Source organism: Adiantum capillus-veneris, chromosome 22 (assembly GCF_014529385.1).
Source record: "Adiantum capillus-veneris isolate H3 chromosome 22, ASM1452938v2, whole genome shotgun sequence".
In the NCBI taxonomy this organism is placed as follows: Eukaryota; Viridiplantae; Streptophyta; class Polypodiopsida; order Polypodiales; family Pteridaceae; genus Adiantum; species Adiantum capillus-veneris.
The window spans coordinates 105,305,912-105,316,395 of record NC_140952.1 but is presented as its reverse complement, the minus strand read 5'-3'; the positions used below and the strand labels follow the sequence as shown (position 1 = coordinate 105,316,395).

Sequence of the window (10,484 nt, the reverse complement as noted above, 5' to 3'; positions counted from 1 at the left end):
AAGACGACAGGACTTTATTGACCAAGCATAAAGGTCATGTCAGGGACGACATGAACGCGGAGGGGGGGAGTGTTGAACCAGCAGAGGATCACACCCACATTTTTGCTCACACTCATCATTTTTGTAACCATTGATTGTAATAAATGTCTTTCCGACATTGATTTTGAATTGAGCCATTCATTAAGTAACGGGACTCAATTGAGTTTCCAGCTTGTAATTCCGAAGTAATTTCACTTGCTGATGTAATTAGTTAGAGATGTTCTCACCTCCAAGGCTGAGGTATATAAGCCAAAGTTTTTGTAACCTAAGGGGATTCAGATTATTAATCAAAGTGAGTTTTTGAGCGCCGTGACTGTGTCTGAGAGAGAGTATGAGAGAGAGAGAGAGTCTTATCTACTTGCTACACGAGCTACGGAGCCGCCATTGGAGAAGCGACACCGCCATTGTGTTAGCAACGACGAGAGCTACGCACTGATACCAAGAGTGCGCGCTATCGGCTTCTATGTGTGGTAAGTTCCTACGAGCTTCAGTGTGAGTTTTCTTCCAACTCGTGTGTCGAAATAGAGCGTGCAGCGTATCTATAGAACCACAACGAGTAGAGCTACGCATTAGTACCATCGGGGTCAAGTTTCGGTCACCTGTATTTTTCGGCCTGTCTTCATACACGTTTACCGCACGGAGTGATTATAGGTTGATTTTGCAGTTCAAGTCTTTAAGGTGTTGTTCTTACCTAGTGCATAGACTTCCCCTTGAGTTTGAGATCGATTCAATGATTCTAGATCCTGTTTCGTATAGCATTCGTTCGTAGTACGGATTTCAATCACTTGCGTATTTTAGAACTTAGATTTGATTTCCTTAGTAGTGATTGTCATTAGAAGGTCGCGTAGGTGATTTGACACCCACCTAATTGTTTCCATGCGCCTGCGGATCAAGCTTCGTTCTCGTCCGACAAATTCTGTTGTTGGTTGAGTTCTCGCTATTTAGCTTCCGCTAGCGACGTAACCGCCTTAACAGAAGTCAACTAGGCAACCAGGCGGGAGATTTTTAGGTGGCAGCCACGAAACGAGCAAATGCTTGTAAATGTGCCAAGTGGCACTTTCTTGTGTACTTGCAGCCTCATTCAGAAAAAAGCGCGCTGAATTTCTAGCTGAGGGAGGCCTCATTTTGCATTTGTCACAGGTTAAGAGCTATGGAGTGCTTTCTTTCCCTCTCATGTACAGTGTGGTGCTAGGAGTGATGCCCTGCACACTACACTGCTCTCTCTCTCTCTCTCTCTCCCTCTCCTCTACGTGCAGTTATATGATGCCCCCACAAGAGAACTCTTCATTTGACTGATGTGCAACTGTGTGGTTTCATGCTTTTGTGCTGAGGCAAAAACCTCCTTGAGCAGGAACATGGGTAGCTAATTGCTACTCCAAAGCAGGCACCGGTAAGGGTCATAACCTCACCGTACAAGTGCATTTCAGTGCTGTGTATGCGCTATAAATGGACTATTTTTCAATCGTACGGACGCCAAAACCGTTGGGAATTGTGTCCCATTGACAAAGTACAGTTAGGGGACTGTTTGGGGCTGAAAACAGAGCAAAAACAAGTAAATACAATGCGCTGAAATTATTGTTTTTGGACAAGAATCAAAGGGTTTATGCCAGTGGAAGCGAGTTTCAACAAGGGAATTGGTTTCGCGCAAGTTTCAAGGCTGTTATGCTACCGAAATTTGGCAAAGATAGGTGGAATCTATCTAGATAGAAGTAAAGAATTCCCAAGACTCTCTACTTTGTAATTTACCCTCTCAAAGAATGAAGAAATACAAAAAGGGGTACCAATTTTGGGGCCTACAGGTTGTCTACGTCTGCTCGGAGCATTCTAGCTTCCGAACTTTGTGTACTTAAGTGTTAATTCCCGTCGCAAGTTCCTTTTGCAAAGTACTCTCTCTCTGTGTGTGTCTAAAGTAAAGTAAAGAATTTTGAGTGAAAGCCAAAGCCTACCGTCCTACGGGCCGGTTTGAGAGAGAGAGAGAGAGAGAGAGAGAGCAGTTTAGAAGTGGCTATCTTTTAAAGGCTTTGGTGCATACCCTCTCCCTCCTCTTTTCTCTTGCGTTAGGGGGTTCTCCCTCGTGTGTATTCAAGTTTTTTAATGTTTAGCCCTTGGCCCTTGTAATTACCTAGGGGCATCTATTGTTAGAGTTTTGCTCTTCCCTTGGGATAGACACCACTTTGGGTGCTCCAAGGGGGGTCAAGCAATAGAATTGTCAGCTATGCTTTTGAGAGAGAGAGAGAGAGAGAGAGAGAGTTTGAATATGGTGCCTAATTACAACGGAGGAAAAATCTGACCTTAACATGCCAATGAATGCATTGAACAACCCTCAGCGGGTTCATCACGTAGCACACGAAGAGCGAGTTATCCAGACCCACCCACAGCGAAGTTCCAAGCGTGCACCAACACACAGACCTCATAGTTAATTTCATGAGTCCGCACGCAGACACCGTAGAAGTTACATCAATGGCTGACCTTATAATTTGTTAAAAACAGCGTTTAAGCAGCTGCACTTCCTAGTAATGTGATGTCTTGAAACACAGGAAGCCTCCGCTGGGCATGCATTTGTGACTGCCACAAAGAATTTAGAGAAGCCCCACTTCGGACAGGTTCAACTTGAAGGGATCCACGGGTACCTTCCTCCATATTTGAGGTTCTCAAATGGCTGCTTTCTTGACTATCCTCACATGCACTTCCTGTTGCGGTCTTGTCATCACCTTGATCATAAGCAGCTTCCACTCTCCCACTCATCACCTCAGCATCTTCATTATCGGCCATTCTGACATCGATGGTGCATTTGTCTCTAACAATCACTTCGGACTGAGTGCTTCTATCATCGGAAGCTCTCTTGAAATGACTATGTGATTGCACTCCCTCCTCCAACAAAATGGCACTCAGGAGAGAGGTCCTTCTATCCAATGCTTTGCCGAGTCATTTAACATCAACATTGCAGACGCTTGGTGCATGAGCTCTTGTGCTCGTTCATATGACTTCAAATGTGACCCTGAACTGGCTCGCTTGTTGCTGGACAAGGAAGCGGCCTCTTGCAGCACGGCTATGGCCTCCTCTGCTTTGCCTTGCTTCATCAAGCACACGCCTAAGTTGCACGCCTTGTTGCTGTCAACCTCTAAGGCCAATGCCTGTCTGCACCAATTGCTACCGCCTTTTCAATGCACTCATATGAATCATGCTCTCTGACATACGAAACAAGGTGTCAAGCTCACCTGTACGTGGACTCGGCATCTTTGAAGTTGAATTGCTGCATGTATGCCCAACCAAGATTTCCCTACAAGGTTGAAGAGCTCAAAATATCAGTTTAACATGGGCTATATGTCTGTCGCGAGTGCGCGCACACATGCACCCACACACATATCCCACAAAGCACAAGAAAAAGCATACCAAGAGCCTAGCAACTTCTTGCTCCACAGAAATTTGAAACTTTTTGCCTTGTGATCGTGCGGTTTTGGTGCGTTTGCCATTGAAACTCTGGCTACTTTGAAAGGCCCTAAGCTTGCGCATCAGCAGAGCAATTTGATCATCCAGACGACCACTGCTCTGAGAGAAGGAATACATGTAAGATGGTAGAGTAACGATCCACATCATCAAGGCTCTCATATAGTCAGAGTAAATGACAGTGTGTTGCACACATATAAGCAGTGTCTCGGGCATAACGATGCATTGTTCGCCGTCTACCGTGCAGTGTTTACTCCCTTATGTAGCTTTTATCATGGCTTCATTAACCACATGAATCTAGATGCAACGCATACAAGCCCATTCAAACAAAATGCCTTAAAGTCGCTGTACCTTGTAGAGATCGAGAAGAACATTGTCGAGGGAGTCTTGGGCAGATTCAGAGCAGCGGGAACGAAAGGTAGAGATGGCGAGAATGGCGTCGTGGGACCGATTCTGCTGCTTGAGGATGATGGCTAAATCCTTCAAGGCACTGTCCACTCGATCCCCAGCCTCAAGAGACGCCCAGAACAGAGAAATGGCCTTCTCTGGCATCCTCTCCACAAGCTGGAGTGCAAAGGCGATGTGCACACATACGTTAGACCTCTACACTGGCCAACCAGCGGTCTGTGGGGCACTCATCTAGCCAAAATTCGCTATCTGATTAGCTCTCTCGTCTCTGTGTGTGTGCGTCTCTCTCTCTCCTCCGCCTGCCCCCCCCCCCCCCCCCTTCTTGGGTACCTGAGCATGCTTTGCCCGAACGTAAACACCATCCCCTGCAGGCACCTTGTGAACAGCATGAAATGGCGCCCTCCCCTCTTCCTCTGCAACTGCCATCCCACCTCTTCCAAGCCGAGAGAGAGAGAGAGAGAGAGAGAGACATATGCCTACTTGCTTGTGTCTGTGGAGTAAGTGTGCGCTTTCTTCCTTGTGTCTGTGGAGTAAGTGTGCGCTTTCACGTCTAGGTTCATCCTCACGATCCTTCGGAAATGCAAAGGGTAATTAATAGTGTTCTAAAACGAGGTTCTAGCCGGTCTACAAGAGCCCTGGCAACCTGAAAATGGCAAATTCTAATGGGGTGGACTTTACGAGGCATTGTGTGAAAATGGACACTGTAGCTCCAGATTAAATAACAATTTAGAGCAATCATACACATGATAGGGCATTCAAGAATAATCGTGAAGGATAGCCTAGATATGTGAAAGAAAGGAAGATAATTTATATCCACACATAATGTTCATCATCTTTTCCATTGTATCAAGAGGCTTGCTCCCTTTATCTTTTGGACAAGTAGGTGGTGTTGTCTTTGAAAACGTTTCTGGCTTTCTAAAAGAAACCCTTAGTGTTGGGCTGGGTGATTGGGCTGGGTGATTGGACTTTCATAGCTTTCAATGCATCATAAAAACTTATCTTTCATTTCACATCCTTTCTTTAATTTTCTTGTTTTTTTTTTCTTCATAAAGGGTGCGAGAGTTTTATATTAAGTAGAGAACAAAATTACATTGTTGAATGGATGTTGAAAGGCTACGAAGATTACATAGCAATGGGATACGCTTGATCGTTCGCATGCAAGACTTTCTAGAAAATCTGACAGCTTAAATGTTATGTGTATACAGAATAGAATCTTTTGATGACTCCCTAGATAATTTTGTAATTGCCTCAGAATGTAAATCGGTACTATCGGTTCAAAGGATATCGGCAGCAACTATTTGTGAAGCTCTTTTCTTACATTCTATTGTTTTAGAATGCTAGGCAGCATTTACTTTCTTTGCATGCTTGAAAATGGCTTTAGAGATTAAAACATTAAACAAAATATCCATAGGAGTTTGATCTTATGATGCAGTCTTCGAAAAATTCTTTTTTGTCTAAGCGGCAAGTTTATTCCTTATACAAATACATAATGGAAATACAAGTAGAAAATTTTAAATTTGCAAAATATTCGAACTATTTTCTCATATACTAGTATGTGACTCACGCGTTGCTGTGGCTAAAGAAACATCGCTTCTATTCTTGTAGGGATATCTTCTCTTCCAAGTGAAACACTATCAATACTCTATTCGGGGATTCTAATCCACCGAGCTAAAGAAACCGAGCATAGAAAAATTCTGAGCGAATTTGAGAACAAATTAGAAAGAGTGTAATAATTTTTGAATACAATAGTTATGCTAGGCATGTTTTAATCACCACCACCACAAATCAGTGCTTTGTTGTTAGAAATTCACATTTTAGAACCATGGCCTAAACCAAGTACTTGAGAAATGGGTGATCTCCTCATCCCCCTAAAATAAACTTTTATGCTATGCTCCTTACTCTCATTAAAGTATGGAGATCCAAAGGAAAAAAATTAATGGTACACCAAAAATTTGGCCCCAAGAGTATCCAAAAAAGGCACAACAGTCCAACCACACAACCTTGCAGGCCTACAATGCTACCTGAGCACCTCCTTAGGCTTAAAACAACTCCACTTTTGTAAGTGATTTTTGATGCACAAACTCATGGGCAACGATATCCTCTTTGATTACTAATGGTGAAACCTTTAAATCACTTTGATTTTGCAACAATGAAGAGGAGATAGCTATCTTGTAGGACTGTGAAACTTCGTGGTCCACTGTGTGCCAAGGGTGTTTTCTCCATGTTCAAGCTTCACGTGTTCTCCAAACAACGTGATAGGAAACAAAGAGAATTCTTCATCTTAAATATTAAAATTTTGTTTAAGTGTAGCAACTTTGATGTCTTGCAACTAATTACTACAATAAACAAGAACTAGTTTTTTTTATAACGGTGAGGACCGCAGATAGGAAATTTTCCTCTAGATAGTATTTCATCCTCCTCCTCAAGAACTTGACAATAGTATTACCTTTGTAAGAAGGAAAGGTTCGTAATAATGTATCCACTCATCCACAAGAAAAAAAGAGCAAGCAAGTAGGAGGGTTGAAGAATGATGTTCAAATGTATTTACTGTGCCATTATGAAGCTCACTGAAACAAAAAAAAGTCTATAAGGTCTCCACCGAACTATAAGAAATTAAAAAAACATTTCTTAGTCAATGCATAACACCAGACGCATTAAATGCTTATATGTAGTGCCACCATATTATATCATAACAACAACAAGGCCATCACTAACTTGCCAATGGGCAGCACTGCATGAGAGAGAGAGAGAGAGAGAGAGAGAGAGAGAGAGAGAGAGAGAGTCTTATTTCATAGGAAACTTTACCAAAACACAAAGATTCCTATAATTTATGGAAATTCCCAAATGTATAGCCTACAGTAGTCACTACCGCCGAAGCGTTTGCTGCTAGGTTAAAGTGCTGGGAGGCCTCCTTTTGCAATTCCCCCCAATAATAGAGCCAGGATTTCAACATGGGAAGGCATGAAAAAGTTGACTAGACAGGCACCATCGGATTGTTGGGAAAATTTTACCGCAGAATCTAGCCGGATTTGGTATTCAGAGATAGATTGCCATTCAGTGTGGTCACCGCCGGGTCTACCTCCAGCTGCAGCAGCTGACCAATATTAATAAGGAGCTCGGCCCAATCCACATCCGCCAATTGTCTAGCCTCTGCCATCACCACAACAACTTTCATGCTTTTGTTGTATGTCTTTGTCATGAGCTAGACACTTTCCAGTGTCCACAACAAACTCTCCTAAACTTTCGAGTTGCCGCAACTGTTCAATATGAACTCATTAGAGGTTGTTGGACCATACAAGGCCTCCATGCCTGCTATTGTACAATTTTTGGATGCTTTTGTGATTTCTGCAAATGGTCTACACCGTTGCTCTAGCATAGCTTCATAGCTCGTTTTGGAGGGGCGTCCACAACTCTATTATCCTCGGCCATTGCCTACATGCATGTATGGTGGTCCGCCATTCAATGCCCTCCAAGTGTGCCACTAGCCACTAGCCACAACACCCTACTAGTTTGCGGCCACAACCAGTCTACGCCGGCACGAATTGTTTGTAGGAGCAAAGCAGTAGGCTATTGTGGAATCGGAGCCTATGACGGAAGGGTTTTTTTTGGTTATTATCCTTAAACTGTCACCATCCGCAAACTAGTGATTTTAAAAAAATAGCTTCATAGCTTATTTTGGAGGGGCGTCCACAGCTTTGCTATCCCAAGCCGTCGCCTACACGCATCTATAATGGCTTGCCATCGAACGCCCTTCAAATGTGCCACTAGCCACAACACCCTAGGCCCATTTGCTGCCACAACCAGTCCGCGCCGGCGCGGACTGTTTGTAGGAGCAAACCAGCGGGCTCGGCACCTTTAGCGGAAGGGCCTTTTTTTATTATCATTAAACTTTTTCCACCTTCAAACTAGTGGTTTTGAAAAACTAATAATGCTTTTTTCTATCATTCTATCGCCACCTGCAAACTAGCTGTTGCCAGAGCCGTTGTCGGTAGTCGTCGGCTGCTGCAAGCTGTCCCTGCTGTCACACACACATGCATGGCACTCTGCCAGTGAATTCCCTTTAGGTGCATCGCAAGCCACAAAAGCCTACTGTATCATTGCAATAGCAAAACCTGCTCGAACCAGTCCGCGCCGTCGCGGACTGGTTTCGGCAGGTTTCAAAAGGGAGCGGCCTGCGGAGAAGCCTAAATGGAGAGTGGAATTCTGTGCTAAGCATAGCTGGAGAGCGGCCTACAATGAAGTCTAGCTTGCGAGGCTGTTGTCAGTAGTTGTCGCTCGCTGCTGCAATCTGTCCCCGCTGTCACTCATGCAGGCATGGCACTCCGCTAGTGAATTCCCTTTAGGTGAGTCGCAAGCCACAAAAGCCTATTGTCTCATTGCAACAACAAAACCTGATCGAACCAGTCCGCGCCGGCGCGGATTGGTTTTGGCAGGTTTTAAAAGGGAGCGGCTTGCGGAGAAGTCTAAATGGAGAGTGGAATTCTGTGCTAAGCATAGCTGGAGAGCGCCTACAATTTTGAAGTCTAGCTTGCGAGGCCTTCTGTGCTAACACCTCTGGTTGTGAGGGAGCTTCATAGAGTAGAGAGGGGATGAGCACAGCTAATTATCTGAGTTGCGATGATCTGGGACGGCGGTCTCAATATTGGTGCTGAGATGATTCGGACATTCAGATTAAAGCTGGTGAATAAGCTGGGTCCCAGGCTAGATGAAATTCTCTTGCTTCTTATATGAGCACACCATGGTAGAGACTTCTAACTCTCTCACCTCTATGAGAACACCACACCATCACCGTCAGACTTCTCCTAAGACTTCTCCTTAACATCAATACCTTGTGCTGTTGTTGCTGGATGCATCTTTGGAACTTCACTATTTCTTGTCATTTTCTACCCTTCGTCCTCCTAGCCCTCCACTCCTCCCACCACTTTGTTCTACACCCTCTCGCCACATCAAAGACAAAACCTTGGGTAGTGCTGTATAAAGCAGGAGCCTTTTGGACTCACAACCTGTGACTGCAAGCCACAATTCTGAACAATGAGATGTGCAGTGAAGCGTTCATAGGAGATTGGGAAATTTTCTCATTGGCATGCTAAAAAAGGAGGCCATCCATGTGGGACGGCCACAAATTAACTTGAAGACTGTGCCGATAGCAGTCTTGTTCACCACCACGGCCATCATCTTGACATATCTCATCCTGCGGTGGTGCCAAAGGAGGACAAGAATTATGTTGTTGAAGAGACAATGTTCTTCGCACTGCGAAAATTTCCGAAAGTGCCTAATTTGATAGTGTGCCATTGAATGGAAAAGGCAACCTCAAAGGCCTATTGAACGTGCCGACGCAGATTGGTTGTATCAGTGATTTTTTTAATAATTTTTGTTCTTGCATTAATGGCACCGCCTGCTTGCTTGCAGGGACTGATACAGCCTATAAAATGAAATGTTGTACACAATTTTTAGGCTTTTCAAAGCTAAGTCCATAAAATGAAATGTTTACATAATTTTTAGGCTCTTTAGAGCTATTTTGAGATGCTTCTCTTCAACGTTCCTTTGGATCCATGCTTGTAATAAAAATAGCACTTGCATAAGAAAAACAAATCCGCGGTTGACAGTAGCAACGCAAAGAGGCTCGAGCAAGAGGAGTGCAAGGTATGCTATTACAGTGCTCTCTCTCTCTCTCGCTCTCTCTCTCTCTCTCTCTCTCTCTCTCTCTCTCTCTCTCTCTCTCTCTCAGGGAGTGTCACCATTGGCAAGTTAATGACAGCCTTGTTAGTGATACTCTTTTGTCGCCACGATATCAAGTGAAAAGGGTGAAACCCTAAACCCTCCCAACGTGCCATCGATGCTCAAACGGTGGTCAAAGCTGTTCTGCAATACCTTGGAGAGATTTCAATCGTCTTTTGGGTACTGATGGCATGTCGGGAGGGGGGTCTTTTTCACCTCTTTCACTAATTCATTATGCAGATGCAAAATTACATGACTAGAGAGTATTGTATTATGAAATTGATTGTAAAGAGATCTTGTCTTTGTTTGAATTCAGGTCATCGATACTAAGTTTACTTAATTTTCTTATAATTAATTTTAGATAGATACAAAATGAACCAATCATTGTCCTATGTTTAATGAAATGTTCTCACTTTGTTTGAAAACTAAACGTAATCTTGCAATTGGGAAAATCTATTGAAGAAGAAGGAGATCAAGCCTCGTTGCTCACAATCCACTTTGTAGTGACCAAGTGAGTTCAGTGTGTCAGCCAGGGAGGACTACTATGCCACTGATTTTCATGGTGATGAGAGCAAGAGTACAGGTCTTGGGTTAGGGTCAATGAATGATGTAGCTCCTAACTTAAGCTAGGTAGGAAGCCACCATGGAGTTAGTTCCATTTCATATTGCATATGAGGTGGGGGGCTATTTTAGATGACGTCGATGGCAGTCACTTTCATATGGACAGGGAAGAGGATGTCCTTTAAACAAACACTTCGGCGGTAGTGACTACTGTAGGCTATACATTTGGGAAAGACAAACCCAAAGAGACTCACTCTTTTATTTTGTTGCTTGGAAATAGTCGCTCGCCAACTCGTATAACCTCTCTATTC

The 10,484-nt window shown here is 43.8% G+C and overlaps 1 pseudogene across 1 annotated transcript; it reads right to left on the bottom strand.

Moving 5' to 3' along the window:
* Nucleotides 1-2,431: 2,431 nt before the first annotated feature.
* Nucleotides 2,432-4,570, bottom strand: LOC147429952 (protein SULFUR DEFICIENCY-INDUCED 1-like; annotated as a pseudogene). The gene is made up of 5 exons (XR_015185914.1): nt 4,225-4,570; nt 3,838-4,050; nt 3,433-3,588; nt 3,258-3,319; nt 2,432-3,177 (listed from the first exon to the last, which is right to left on the bottom strand). The product of XR_015185914.1 is annotated as a protein SULFUR DEFICIENCY-INDUCED 1-like (transcript).
* Nucleotides 4,571-10,484: the final 5,914 nt, after the last annotated feature.